The sequence below is a fragment of the Sapajus apella genome, unplaced genomic scaffold (assembly GCF_009761245.1).
Source record: "Sapajus apella isolate SASKATOON/1434 unplaced genomic scaffold, GSC_monkey_1.0 scaffold32, whole genome shotgun sequence".
In the NCBI taxonomy this organism is placed as follows: domain Eukaryota; kingdom Metazoa; phylum Chordata; class Mammalia; order Primates; family Cebidae; genus Sapajus; species Sapajus apella.
The window spans coordinates 103747-119448 of record NW_022436972.1 but is presented as its reverse complement, the minus strand read 5'-3'; the positions used below and the strand labels follow the sequence as shown (position 1 = coordinate 119448).

The following is a 15702-nucleotide window of genomic DNA, read 5'->3' as shown; positions in this document are numbered from 1 at the left end:
ACTAATTTAATCCTCAGAATTCAATAGGTACTTCAGTTATCCTCATTTTACACATGGGGAAACTGAGGCTTATAGAGGTTAAGTAATTTGCTCAAGGTCACACAGATAACAAAAGAAATGTTGAAAAAAGGAAAAGGGAAAACAAGGACAGTAGAAGCTCAAATCAAATAAAAGATTAATAAATGCTAATCAAATGACCACTTTAATAAGCCTTATGGGCTGGTTAGAAACTAAACCACCATGTGTACTGTTTCTTTGACAAAATAACTTTTGAGTTCCAATAAACAATTCACAAACTTTTGAAACACAGCAGCTTGTAGGTTAGAAACTTCATTTCTAGTTTACTGTCAAAAAATCTTCTTCTACTTTCCTCTCTCATCCTCACTCCTCCATTAATACTTTCCTAATAATATGTACCCCTGACCCCAGGAAGTAAAACCTGTATTTGGACAATTAATAACTTAGATCTAGGCTGGGCGCAGTGGCTCATGCCTATAATCCCAACAATTTGGGAGGCCGAGGCGGGCAGATCACCTGAGGTCAGGAGTTCGAGACCAGCCTGGCCAACATGGTGAAACCCTGTCTCTACTAAAAATACAAAACTTAGCCGGGTGTGGTGGCATATGCCTGTAGTCTCAGCTACTCGGGAGGCTGAGGCAGGAGAATTGCTTGAACCTGGGAGGTGGAGGTTGCAGTAAGCAGAGATAATGCCACTGCACTCCAGCCTGGGTGACAGAGCAAGACTCTTTCAAAAAAATCCAAAAGAGGCCGGGCCTGTAATCCCAGCACTTTGGGAGGCCGAGGCGGGTGGATCACGAGGTCAAGAGATCGAGACCATCCTGGTCAACATGGTGAAACCCCGTCTCTACTAAAAATACAAAAAATTAGCTGGGCATGGTGGTGCGTGCCTGTAGTCCCGGCTACTCGGGAGGCTGAGGCAGGAGAATTGCCTGAACCCAGGAGGCGGAGGTTGCGGTGAGCCGATATCGCGCCATTGCACTCCAGCCTGGGCAACAAGAGCGAAACTTCGTCTCAAAAAAAAAAAAAAAAACATTAAAAGAGTCCAAAAGAACAAAAAAAACCCTATATTCAGTACATATTAATTGTGCATATTTAGGCTACCCTGGGAACTACCATGCATGCTTTATCTCTAGAATAGGCACTCTAAATTACAAACAATGCAATTTGGAATGAATTTACAAAATATACTATTTATAAGTTGAGAATTTTTGTATAATACCATTACTTTAATAACATTATAAACTCATACATCTTTTTGAATTTTATGTTTAAATTTTACAGTAGTCTGATCTACTCATATATACAGTGACCCAAGGGAGGGGAAAAAAGTAGATCAAAACATCTTTACTATTTGTCTCCCTCTCAGAAATTTAGTAATGCAGCAGCTTTTCCATTTATGATTTGTGGGATCCAGTGCAAGTTATAGAACCTCCACTTGGCTTTAGTTTTCATATTTGTTAACTAGGAATATTGCCAAGATTGCAGGATTGTTGTATGGGTTAGAGAGATTGTATTTAAAGGTTTCAGTGCAGGGCCTGGCATATAGTAGACATTCAGCAACTTTTATCTGATAATAATTATAATGATTCTTCCCTGGAAGAGTTTTGGCCCGTCTAGCCTAGTGCCTTTGAAGTCTGTGACTTCTCTTGAAATAAACAATAAGCATTAATAAGAAATGACACAGATGAATGCCACTTACAAACTGAGCTTTCTGAACTACAGTCCATGCCTCATTTTTTGTTCTTTTTCTCTTTATTCTCACACCTGCCAACCCTGTGCCACCGGCTTTATGTTCTTGTATCCTGTTCTTCCCATTCCCAGCCAGTTCAGTTGCATCTCTTCCAGTACATTATCTTTCATATTTAATTTTTTTTTAAGATAGAGTCTTGCTCTGTCACTAAGGTTGGAGGGCAGTGGCATGATCTCAGCTCACTGCAACTTCCGCCTCCTGGGTTCAAGTGATTCTCCTGCCTCAGCGTAGCTGGGATTGCATGCATGCGCCACCATGCCCAGCTAATTTGATATTTTAGTAGAGACGGGGTTTCACCATGTTGGTCAGGCTGGTCTTGAACTCCCAACCTCAGGTGATCCCCTCTCCTTGGGCTCCCAAAGTGTTGGGATTACAGGCATGAGCTACTGCACCCTGCCTTGTTTTTGTTTGTTTGTTTGTTTGTTTTTTGAGTTGAAGACTTGCTGTGTCACCCAAGCTGCTGAAGTGCAGTGGCACCATCTTGGCTCACTGCAACTTCCACCTCTCAAGTTCAAGCAATTCTCCTTCCTCAGCCTCCCAAGTAGCTGGGACTACAGGCACGTACCACCATACCTGGCTAACTTTTGTATTTTTAATAGAGATGGGATTTCACCATGTTGGCCAGGGTGGTCTCAAACTCCTGACCTCAAGTGATCTGCCCACCTCGGCCTCCCAAAGTGCTGGGATTACAGGTGTGAGCTACTGCTCAGGGCCTATCTTTCATATTTAAAACGATGGTTTAACAAGGCACTTGTGCACTATTTGCATAGGAGGTATTGGTGTTCCCACCTGCCCTCTGCTCCACGCCCACTCCGTTAGCCATCCCATGATAGTTGCTGAGTTCCTTTTGTATGCTGTGCCTCACTGGCTGTTATGCAACAGCTGGTATGGTGTCTGGAACAGGATGGGTCCTCATGAATGTTTATTCCATTTTCACTAACATTGACCTTCATACAAAATTGTACATCCCTGTTCTAATGTCTCTTTTAGTAAAATGGATATGCTTAAATCTTAAACTGTTTTGTTAGAGCTGTTTTTTGTAAGTCTAAGTACAATTTGGTAATTTTTTTAAAAAGAAAATTTGTATTTTATTTACACTGAAATAAACAATACAAGATTGATTTTCTTCACTAAAAATAATAGCTATTATCTGCATTATTTCTAGGTAAACCACCAAATACTTATATTTTGTAGATTGTTCAGGTTTTGCTTATAAATCAAGATGAGGGCTGGGCACGGTGGCTCAGGACTATAATCCCAACACTCTGGGAGGCCGAGGCAAGAGGATTGCTTGAGCCCAGGAGTTTGAGAACATCCTGGGAAACACAGTGAGACCCCCTTCTCTCCAAAACAACAACAACAAAAAACATTAGCCAGGCACAGCAGGCAGCATATGCCTGTTGTCTCAGCTACTTGGAAGGCTGTGGAGGGAGGGTCACTTGAGCCCACAAGGTCAAGGCTGCAGTAAGCCACGACCACCCACTGCACTCTAGTCTTAGTAATAGAGTGAGGCCCTATCTCTCAAAAAAAAAAAAAAAAAAAAAATCAAGACAAGGCTGTAGATATGCTCATGGAAAAAGACAGAGGAAAACATACAAGTCAGTTGCCAGTATCCATGGCCTCTGATTCTATGTTGACCTCGAAACAGAAGTGTTCAACATGTACTTGCTAAAAAGCTTATGAAGATGTAGCATGAACAAAGGAACGCAGACAGCGGCAACCAAACGTAGAACAACAATGGTGGGCTCTTCCATTCAAACTTGCACTATAACTTGTTCCTTTAAGTTCATTTGGTAAAAACAAAATCTACATTGAAATTCCTGTTTGGCAAACTCACATGTTTCTCTGTCTGGTAATTCCCTTTACTGTACATTACAGATTTTTAGCTATATACACGTAAAACTCCTACCAGTCACAGATCAATCGTGGGCTTCATTGTAACATTTTATAAAATTCTTTCCTTCCTCCCACACCTCCTCAACATCTATTTCTTGGAAGAATTGATAGCTCAATACTGGACAGTTGGATCCGCAGTGATAATAAATGTTATGTCTAAAATGACAATTAAAACAATTCAAGAGGCCGGGCAGGGTGGTTCACACCTGTAATCCCAGCAGTTTGGGAGGCTGAGGTGGGCAGATCTCAAGGTCAGGAGATCAAGATCATCCTGGCCAACGTGGTGAAACCTCGTCTTTACTAAAAATACCAAAAAAAAAAAAAAAAATTAGCTGGGTGTGGTGGTGCATGCCTGTATAAACCCAGCTACTAGGGAGGCTGAGACAGGAGAATTGCTTGAACCAAGGAGGTGGAAATTGCAGTGAGCCAAGATCACACCACTGCACTACAGCCTGATGAAAGGGCAAGACTCCTTCTTTAAAAAAAAAAAAAAATTCAAGAATGCTACTAGCAGAGCTCACATAGAGTGAAACCTGGCAACTTCAGTGTCACTTTCTGGAAGAACAGATAGGTCCTCAAAACAGGAGAGTTGAAACAGGGCCCATTCAAATAGGCAGATTATCAATAGCTAAAGTATTCAACGGGAGGCCTATAGACAAAGATATTCAGTGACTAAGTGGCCTACATACATCTTACAGCTTTTCTTCAAATATCAACTATAAGAGAAGCCCTATTTTTAAAGTCTCTTGGGTGTTTTCAGCAGTTTCTGAATTATCTGTAGGAAGCTCTGACTTAGTTGTATAGAGTTGATATATGTGTTTACCATTAAATCTAGATCATGTTTTATATCAAAATGTATGGTACACAAAGCCAAGTTACCTGATCTTTAGTCTGTCAATGTGTTTGCCAAATATACTTTGAAATGCTTTTGTCCATTTTCATAGTGCCCGTTCTCAACCTTCATCACAGGAAGAATACGTGAGATGTTCCTCATTGTGTACACATCAATGCATACACATCTGCCTGATATCAGGCAGATTGAGGGCTTCGTAAATGGTGATGGAAGCTTTATATCTTTTGCTCTGTGTTTCCGTTTGACTCTGCAACAGTGAAGCTCAGCGAAGAGCATGTTGGGATCGGGTACGTCTCTTCTGTACAAGGCATTCCTCTGACGCATTGAGTTTGAGTTATCCCATGACTGATGGTACCTGAGATATGCGTGTAAGAGCCCTGAGGTGCTGTTCTGAGAATAGATCTTTCAGCTCCTGAAGAACATGTTCCACTGTTGGAGTACTTAGGCTTCTTTACAGTAACTCCGAGGTTAGTTGAGATTCCAAGTTGCCTTGCTGAGCTCTGTGGAATTTCCCAGAGAGTTTCATTTGAATATCAAGTTTGGTTGCCAAATTTGTGGCTTCCTCAAACCAAAACTCATGATGAGCTTCAATATTTTCCATCACTTCATTGAGTGCATGCAGTATGGCAGTCAAGCTATTGGCTGCAAAGAAGAAATCAGAGGTTTGCCCCTGGAGATTTTCCCCACAGGCTCTTATAAAAGATAGGACATTTTAAAGAACAACAATGATAACAATGAAATCAAAATCTGCTGCTATACTACAGAGTACAAATGCTTGGCCAGCTCTACAGCTTTCCATGTAGTATGTGGGTCACTATTTATACCATCTAAAACAAGTGCTTACAGGAGGTCCACTACAATTCAAAAGCATCATGCCTGCCTTTCCACAGAGAATGGCAGATTTCCTTTAGTCCTTGACCCTTTTCTTCACTGTTCTGATATAGAACAGAAATTACATTGTTAAGTTCTAAAAGCAGTTGCAGCAACTGATGGAAAAAAGAACAAACTTCCTCAATTGTTCCTATAACAATCGTTATAGGGATTGTTGTAGCAATTAGTCCTCAATTCTCGATTGCTCCCATCATAGGCACTGATTTTGCCAACCACATATTTAAGGCACAGGAAGAGCACAGCATGTAGAGATAGCTCGAGGGGTTTTCTCCAAAAGTCTAAAAACAAACAACTTCCATTTTAGAAGAAAATCCACCGGACACAATGTAAATCTGGCCATGGCAATACTCCATATTTAGTTCCCACTTCTAATTTGCAGGGTGAAATTCCACACCCAGAATTTCTGCATCTGCCTCATAAGGTGGGAAGCCCACAAATTCTAGTCCCAGGTCATGAGATTCATCCACAAACCTCACCAACGCCGTAGGTGCTCTTCCCTGGCTATGCCAGTGATAATGGAAAACAAGTGTGAGTCTCTCACATCCCTGAGAGTTTCTTCCCAAATGCAGCTGTCACAGACTCTAGCATCTGATTCGATTATATTTTATGAAAAAAAAAAAAAAAAAGTGCTCATGGCTGTTGTCTCAAAGCACTTTCTCAAGACCTCTTCACCAGAATGTACTTGTACTCCAGCAGAGCTTCGATGTTATGAGGAGTGAAGAGGCCTTCTGGCATTTCATCATCCTCATGTCCATCCAGAGACATGTTTTGTTTTCCCATCAAAATCAAAATTTCAAATAGAGATTTTAGATGTTCTTTATTTTCTTTCTCTTTAGGGGTTAGAGGCAAAGTGGTCACATCCTTCCTTTGGCTGGCTTCTTCTGCACTGGGGTTCTGAACACAGCAGTTGTTGGTTTCTTTATGTTTTCATTCCTGTTCAGAAGTTTCATCAACTTTTTTCTGTTTCAGTGTCGTGATTTCATCTTTACTCAATTTTTTATTCATTTTCTCTGTCTACTATGTGGACTGTTCAAATGACTGGTAAGATCAAATACTGTTGGTATTGCGTTATATCAGATTTCCTATTAGGACTAGTTCAACAGATGGTAGAGGACTCAGAAGTGGTTGGCACCTAATTGAGAATGTGTATTTAATTCATTAGATGTTTATCTTATAGGTTTGCTCTCTGACATTTCTCCACCTACTTTGTGCATCTGGATGAATCCTGTGGGAACCTGAGGAAGACCAAGTTGGACCACATGCTCTTTCGTATACATGTGTGGCCACCACCGCCCTGCACTGTGGCCCCACACTGCCTCAGGAGGGAGCAAGGCCAGCTCTGCAGGGTTTGGCACCAGCAGAGAAGCTAAAACTAGCTTGCTAGCTTTTTCTTTTTCTTTTTTTCTTTTTTTTTTTTTTAATAAATAGAGATGGGATCTCACTATGTTGCCCAGGCTGGTCTTGAATTTCTGGGCTGAAACCATCCTCCTGCATCAGCCTCCCAAAGTACTGGAATTACAGCTGTGAGCCACGGCTCCTGGCCCTGGTTTGATAACTCACTTGTTTTCTTTTTGTTTTTTGAGATGAAGTTTCGTTCTTGTTGCCCAGGCCAGAGTACACTGGCATGATCTTGGCTCACTGTAACCTCCACCTCCAGGGTTAAAGCGATTCTCCTGTCTCAGCCTCTCAAGTAGCTGGGTTTACAGGTGCCTGCCACCACGCCAGTCTAATTTTTTGTATTTTTAGTAAAGATGGGGTTTTGTCATGATGACTGGGCTGATCTCGAACTCCTGGCCTCAGGTGATCTGTCCACCTTGGCCTTCTGAAGTACTGGGATTACAGGCGTGAGCCACCGTGCTGGCCCCTAGTTTGATAACTTTTGACCTCCATTTAATGTACACAAGGCAAAGACAAAAAAAATAATAATAAAACAAAAAAAAAAACAAAAAACAAAAAAAAAATGAAATAATGTACACAAGGCAGAGATAATTACTTTTAAAAGCTAAAAGCCAGGAAAGTTGAGGAGTGTCTGGGATCTTACCTGAAGCTATTTGAGACCATAGGAGTGTTCTCTGTGGGTCATGCTCCCAGGGATATTTGTGATCACTGAAGTGAAAAATTAGCTCAGATCAATTGTATTTATAAATGCGACAATATTAAATGTCAGCTTTTTGACATTATGACATAATGAGGGGAAAATTGCACTTTTCTCTCTACGTTTTATGATCACTTATTCACTTATTCTATATTTATTATATGCCTACAATAGATACTGAGGCAGGCCCTGGAACTAGCTATAGGAGTAAAACGAAAAATCTACCACCATGGACATCATAGTCTCGTCCAGTGGTTCTCAATCTTAACTGCACATTAGAATAATCTGGGAGCTTTTAAAAAAAAAAATCACTGATGCCTGGGCGCAGTGGCTTACACCTGTAATCTCAGCACTTTGAGAGGCCGAGCCAGGTGGATCACCTGAGGTCAAGAGTTCAAGACCAGCCTAGTCAATATAGTGAAACCCCATCTCTACTAAAAATACAAAAATTAACTGGATATGGTGGCTGGCACCTGTAATCCCAGCTACTCAGGAGGCTGAGGCAGGAGAATTGCTTGAACCCAAGAGGTGGTGGGCTGAGATCATGCCATCGCACCTCAGTCTGGGCAACAAGAGCAAAACCCCATCTCAAAAAATAAATAAATAAAAATTTAAAAATCACTGATTCCCAGGTCCCATACCAGACCAATTAAATCTGAATGTTTTGGGGATCAGGCTCATGGGTCAGTAGTTTTAATAGCTCCTTAGAGGACCCTAATATATAGCCAACAGTGTATATGTGTGTATGTATGTGTGGGTATATGATATATGCATCCTTTCCTATCCCTCCCCTCACCCTAAGGCATACTGGCGCCAAAAGGCGCCATAAGAGCAATGACTCCTAAAAGAGTTAGCTAGGCAAAGGGAGATACGGTAGGTTTTTCCAAATAAAAGGCCTAAGCTCAGGCTGGTCTTTGGCAAATTCTTGTTCAGCTCTTTCCCCTTCCCTGTTCTTCCTCCCTCACTACTGAAAGGTCTCTCCTGAAGAGTACTCCATTGTAAGTCACTGACTCAGGTTCTATTTCTAGAGAGTCCCACCTAAGATAGTCGGTGCCAGAGGAGTTTCAGGAAGCTGGACGGACTTTTGGAGTTGCATCATCTGCTAGACAATGGATCACAAGGACCTCGGTGGAACTGACCTCGTCAGTTCCCAGCATAGCTGCCCAGGCTGCCTTTTGCCTGTGGTGGGCTGGAATGTGATACAGGTGAAAGGGAATGCAGTGGCTGGTCCCTGGCTTTGTAGAGATGAAGGAAAGTAGTCATTGAAGGTACCGTAGAATTGGATGACTGCAGCTGGTCACCACTAATGTGCTTAAGAGAGGAAACGACAGGCTCAGGTGAGCTAATCATGAATGAAAAGTGCAGTGTGAGAGGCAGAGGGCCTGCTAGACAGCATTGCAAGAGACTCTCATCACCTGTAGCTGGAGGACAGGCCAACCTTTCTCTGCAACAAAGAGCTACAGTGAAGGCTGAATGTTCAGTCACAGCAGATCTCCTTTGCTAAAGACAGAGCCCTGCAAGGGTAGGGCGGGACTTGGAACTGTGAAATAAGGTTCTATCTCATTGCTGGTAGATGCAGCATTTGACCCCCAGATTCCACCAAAGCAATGTGCCTGCAGAAGGGATCCTTTCCCCATTGTTAAGAGATAATGCCTTCCTTTCTTTGCTATGCAGAAGTCTCAACTGAAATGAACCCTTATACGACAATGTTTTCCCCTCCTTCCACCTTTCATTTTTGGATACCAGACCAAAACTGGGGTCACACTTCATCATGACTCAATTAGGGTAATGCTTGCTGTGCTGAGTGGAAGGGGGCTACAAGCCAAAGGGTTACTAGACATGGATAATGTATACCAGCAAAACAGGGAGAATGTCTGGGAGGGGACCATGAGGTGCTGGACCGAGGGGCATAGCATATCAAGCTGGGTGTGGGGCCCACAAGACAGGATTTAATTCCCTGGAAAGTTACCATCCCAAAGAAGATGAGGGTAAATAATGATAATAGTAATAACAATTCCCTGGAAATTGCCTCAGGGATGGTTCTATTATGCTGCTGGATGACTCTTGGAAGCTTGGGGGAAAAGTGGCCTACATCCAGCGAAGTCGAGAGGCCAGAATTGTGATGGCAGGCTGTGGAGGAAGAGGTCAAAGGACTCATGGAAGTAGGCATACTGGAACAGATCTACCATCTAAGACCAGGAAGTCTACCAATGATTACTTTCGTCCGGAGGGTCAGAAGAAACTAATGGATTAAGGAACTCACTGGGCTGCGTGCAGTGACTCATGCATGTAATCCCAGCACTTTGGGAGGCTGAGGCAGGTGGATCATGAGGTCAGGAGTTAGAGACCAGTCTGGCCAATATAGTGAAACCCCATCTCTACTAAAAATACAAAAAATTAGCTGGGGGTAGTTGCGTGCGCCTGTAGTCCCAGCTGCTCGAGAGGCTGAGGTAGGAGAATTGCTTGAACCCGGGAGGCAGAGATTGCAGTGAGCCAAGATCGTGCCACTACACTCTACCCTGGGTGACAGAGCAAGACTCCATCTCAAAAAAAAAAAAAAAAAAGAAAAAAAAGAAATAAAGAAAATCACCAATGAAAGGGATACTTGTCATTGTGAAGCTGCCTTCTGCAGCTGAGGCTGATGATAAGTGATGCTGTTATAGAACCAGACTTCCTGGTAGCAAAGGAGATTAGAGCTTTCCAGAATAGCAGAGGCCAGGTGACAGCACTTAGCCATCAGAAGCACTCAACCATTAGAACCACTTAATTACTGTAATGGGCAGCCAGGTCAGGATGTCAGCCAGGAGGACTGACCTTCGGGGACCTATGGAGAGACTAATCGAACATGGTGTTTCTAGGAACAAGAAAGATGGGTAGGAGAATAGTGCAACAGAAAAAATAGCGCTAAAGTGTATAAATAGAAGATAACCTGCAATTAATAATAGGTTAGCAGAAGGCTGAGGTCAGGCACACCAATGGAAAGTCATGATCTCTTGTCCAGTTTCCAGACCTGAGCCATGTCTCAGACTCAGAAACAACTGACTGAAAGAGAGGCTGCATTATTATGAGGAAGGACTGATTGAGAGTCAGGTGATAACTAAGGTCTGGCCCAGGCCTACCCTCTAAGACCAGGAAGTCTACCAGTGATTACTGTCCTCGGGAGGGTCCGAGGAAACTAATGGAGTAAGAAACTCACCGGTAAAAGGGATACCTGTGAGTATCCCTAAACAGGTTCTAAAACAGGCTCACTGCGTCTGTGGACTCTACCAGTGGTTATTTCTCTGGTTCTTTCATGGAGAATGGAAATACCTAGCACTTGGCAGGATCCTCATATTGGTTTCTTGAGCTGTGGAACTAGAGCTATTTTAGCAGGAACTCCAAATAGGAGTCCTTGAAACAGACCCTGTCCCACCAAGAGGAGTATTGCAGGCCCCGAGAATGGCAGACATTAGCGCCATTCTCAAAGACTTAAAGAACGCAGAGATGGTGCTCTTTGTTTTAACCCTATTTAATTAGCCAGTCTACCTCAGAATCACTGGGTAGGTCACAGGTATACTACAGTGGACTACCAAGAATTTAGCCAAATATTGGCCCCATTGAAGCCGGTTTGTAAGATCTGGTATCTTTACTAGAGCATATTACTACAGCCTTGGTACGTGTATGTATTTGGCTGGTGCAAAAGTAATTGCGGGTTTTGCCATTACTTTTACTTTTGCACTAGCCTAATAGCTATCAATCTGTAAATGTGTTCTTTTCTATATCCACCAGGAAGAAAGAGCAGTTTTCATCACATGGCATGGACGTGATATTCTCTTGCCAGGACAATGTTAATTATCCTGCTTTCTGTCATATAATATAGTCCAAAGGGACTTGGACAACCTGGGCATCCTGCAGAACACTGCTTTGGTCTCCAATATTTATGAGACCGTGTTAATTAGATCTTAGAAGCAAGAAATGGCAAGTACTCCATATGCCCTGGTAGGAAATATGTTCCCCACATGCAGTCCCCTCACCCTGCTCCGCCCAGCCAGAACATGAACCTGGGCCTCAGATCCCTGACTCAGAGCGGCCCAGCCAGAGCCTGCCCTCCCCGGCCGCCTGAGTGGCACCGTCAGCACAAGCCTGCCACCCTCCTCCCTCACGCAGGGCCAGATGGACAGCGGTCTGAGCCACGTGTCCATGCAGCAGAGCAGGCTGCCCATGACCTCCATGAGCATCACAGGGCCCGGCTACAGCCACGCAGGGCCCACCTCGCAGGCGTCCCCATGCATTGCTAGGCTCCATCACCAACCATGTGTGTTGGACCAAAATCAACATGTAGTCCAACCCAGATAACTTCTCTGCCTCCGCCCAACCCCGGGGAGCCTAGGCCTGCCTCCAAGGCCCTTGAAACATGTGGATGTTGGCCACATGGCCAGGGAGCTGCATCCTGCTAGGTGCTGGTGGGGAGGGGAGGGTGAGTCCCTGCTGGCCGCTTCCCCTGAGAGATTCCAGAGGGATGGGAGCCAGTAGGTACATAGCAACTCCTCCTGTCTCCCAGCTTTGAGGGGATCTGGGCTGTTTCCCACGCAGTCTCAGGGAAGACCCCTAGGAGGGTGGTCCTGGGTCTGGATAGATATGCCTGGGGTCACAGAGGTGGGGTAGAGTCATTTCCTTGGTAGAGAAAAGCCTGGCCAGAGGCACTGCAGTGGAGAAGATGAGGGACCACAAGCTCTGGGCCAGAGGCCCCAGCCTTCCTGCAGGGCAGTGGACCCCCAGCCCAGCCGTCTGTGTGGTGGGCTGTGGTGGTGAGCACCTGAGAAGCAGCAGGTCCTGGTCGCATTTCACGAGTGTGGTAGACATCCGGACTTCAGAGACTTAGTGCCAAAAAAGGGTGCAAAGTGTCTCCTTAGTATTTCTTCATGATAATTGAATGTTAAAAATTTACTTTGGATATATTGGCTCGAAACGAATGATTAAAATGGAAAAAAAAGAGGCTGTTCTCCACAAGATAGAAGATAGGGCCTAACAAGATGCAGAGGCCGGCCACATCAGTGAAGTTTTTAAAGATCCAGTGGGCTGGGATATGCTGGAACATCCCCTCCAAAGTATAAGACAAATTCTTGTAGCCTGAATTCCTACCACGAAGAAAAAAAGCAGAACATTTGGTAGGCCTCTTTGGGTGTTAGAGGCAGCATATTCACTGTGCTTGGCATATATTTATCAGATGACTTGGAAAGCTGCTAGCTGTTAGTGAAGCCCAGGGTGATAAAGGGCTGTATGGTAGGTACATTCTTTGGTACAAGCAGACCTGCCCCTTGGACTCTGTGAGCCGGCAGATCTCATGGTACTAGAGGTGTCTGTTGTAAAGAAAGATGCCACGTGGTACTTCTGGCAAGCCCCAAAAGGCGAGTCACAGCACAGTCCCCAGGATTCTGGAGCAAGGCCACGCCATCTGCTGCAGAGAACTATGCTCCATTTGAAAAACAGCTCTGTCATGATACCGGGCCCTGGTAGAAGCTGAGCATTTGACTATGGGATGCTAAGTGACCTTGAGACACCAAGTGATCATAAGTTGGATTCTGTCAGACTCTCTGTGTCATAAGGTCAGCTGGGTGGAGCAGCAGTCCCCTGTAAGGAATCCAGTAGGTCTGCAATTAGGTTCAAGCATGTCCAGAGAGCATGAGTGAGCTGCACAAATAGGTGGCAGAGGTCCCCATGTCACCTGCTACTGTTGTACCAATGCTGCTCCCTAAACTCACAGCTATGGCCTCAGGGGAGTTCCCCATGAACCGTTGACAACGAAGGAAAAAAATCCAAGCTTGGATCGTGGATGGTCAGCAGGGTGTGGGTGCAAGCTGAACACGTCTGCTGCAGCACTTCTGCCCCACTCAGGGGTGGTTCTGAAAGAGGTGAAAGGGAAAGCATCCTATTTGGCAGAGCTTCAGTCAGTGCATTTAGGTATTAACTTTGTTTGGACAGAGAAGAATGTTGCCCATATACTCATGGGCAATGACAAATGTTAGCTTCACTTGTTGGTCAAGAGCCTAGAAAAAGGAAGATTGGGAAAGGCTGGAGAAAAGGCAGGTAAATAGACTTATGGGAGGGGGCATATAGTGTAAGGACCTTTTAGTACATAATGCCCATTAGAAAGTTTCCACTCAGAAGAGGCATCAACCAACTGTGTGCACAGGATGACTAGGCCAGCAGATATTAGCCAGCCTCTGTCTGTGGCCACCCCAGTTCTCACACAAGGGGGCCATAGATGGAGTAGCCATGGTAGCAGAGACAGTGACTCTGCATGGGCCCAACGGCCTGGACTCTCTCCAAAGGTGATAAAACTACTTTTGCTATTGAGTGTCTGACCTGTTTGCTGCAGAGACCAACACTGAGTGCTCAAGAATGCCAAACAGCCACTGGGTGGCAAGTTGATTACACTGGCCCTTCCACCCTGGAAGGAGTCCCATTTCATCGTGACTGGGTTTGACACGTATTCCCAGTACAGTTTTGCCTTTCCTGCCCATAGTGCTTCAGCCAGTACCACTACTGAAGAACTTAAAGAATGTCAGACAGTCTGACACAGGATCTCACATAACACTGCCTCAGACCAAGGATTTCACTTTCTAGCTTGAAGGTATAGTGTTGGGAACTTGACCAGAGGATCCATACACCATACCACTTGGAAGCTATCAAACTGATAGAGTGGAACAATGGACTAAAGAATGCAAGCTGAAACTCTTGGAAATAGCCCCTTGTGAGGTTGGAGTGTTATCCTTCAGGATAATGCAAATATACTCCTTAAGCCAATGGCTGGTATATGGTGCTGTGTTCACAGTAGATAGAATACATGGATCCAGTGATCCAGGGATAATCAGGTCCTGATACTCAGATATGGGATGCTTTCATTATAGGACACAATAAGAGTCCCACTAAACCAGAAGCTATGGCTGCTCTCTGATCACTGTGGGCTCTTAACAGCAGAAGACCTGCAAGCAAACCATCAGAAGGAGGTGGAGGCTGCTGCTACATAATGAGACCAGAGAGGAATATATTGAGTCCTCAGGAGATCCACTGGGGGCATTTCTGGGTATTCCTGTGCCTAGTTGTAATTGTAAATAAATAAGTACAGCCACCACACCCTGGTAACAGCATGATAACCAGGGTCTGACACCCCTCAGAGACAAGTGCCTGGTTCAATCCATCAGCCAAGCCACCTGCAGCAGCAGAAGTGCTAGCTGAGGTGGAGGGGAATCTAGAAAGGGTGGTGCAGGAGGGAAACGAGTATCAATTATGGCCTTGGGATCAGCTGCAGCAGCAGGGGCTGTACTTTGTCCCATCACTCTTGTCTTTTAAAAATTTCCCAGAAATTGGGATTAGAAACTACTCAGATGGAGAAACTTAACATGAGAAGCAAATGATCTCGGTAATACAAAGAGTGGACCATAGTGAATGTTTTTTGTTTTCCTGCCCAAATCCACTTTATAAGCTCATGCATGCATCTGTACTCCAGCTGCTGGGAATGTTGGATAACAATTTCAGCTAACTTCTTCTTTGGAGAATTTCCCTTGGCTAAAACAAGAGCCACCTCATGCATGAGGTTCTGCTGCAATCCTGCCCCTGAAGAGATCATTCAATGATGGACGGGCATGTGTGTCCAAAGAGCTGGCCTTGTTGGCCAGCACTGGGTGGTGAATTTCATGGGGTCAGTGGAGGCTCATTCTTGGTTCCTTGTCCTCTTGGCCAATCCTGCTTCCTCCATCCCCTTCTCTAGAGTGCACCGTCCTAATAAAACACTTTAATAAGAATCCTTTTCTCAGGCTCTGTTTCTAGATAACCTGATCCAAGACTATCGCTGGCCTAATTAAGCTAATTAAGACCCTGGTTATCAGGAGTGTCCTTGAGGGTTGTTTTTATATGCAGAAAAGGATTATTCCGAAGTTTCTCTTGAGGAATGAATTACTGAGACATGCTACAACATGATGACCGTTGAAAACATTATGCCAAGTGAAAGAAGCTAGACACAAAAGACCACATCACGTAGAATACCATTTGTTTGAAATGCTCAGAATAGGCAAATCCATAGAGACAGAAAGGACATTAGCGATTGCCAGGGGCTTGGAATAGGAGTAGGAATGGGGGTGATTGTTAATAGGTGTAGAGTTTCCTTTGGGGTGATGAACATGTTTTAAAATTAGATTGTGGTGAACGCTGTGCAAC

At 44.3% G+C, this 15702-nt stretch overlaps 1 pseudogene; it reads right to left on the bottom strand.

Annotated features, from left to right (window-relative positions):
• Positions 1–4813: 4813 nt before the first annotated feature.
• Positions 4814–6688, bottom strand: LOC116562202 (annotated as a pseudogene).
• Between the last annotated feature and the right edge of the window lie 9014 nt (positions 6689–15702).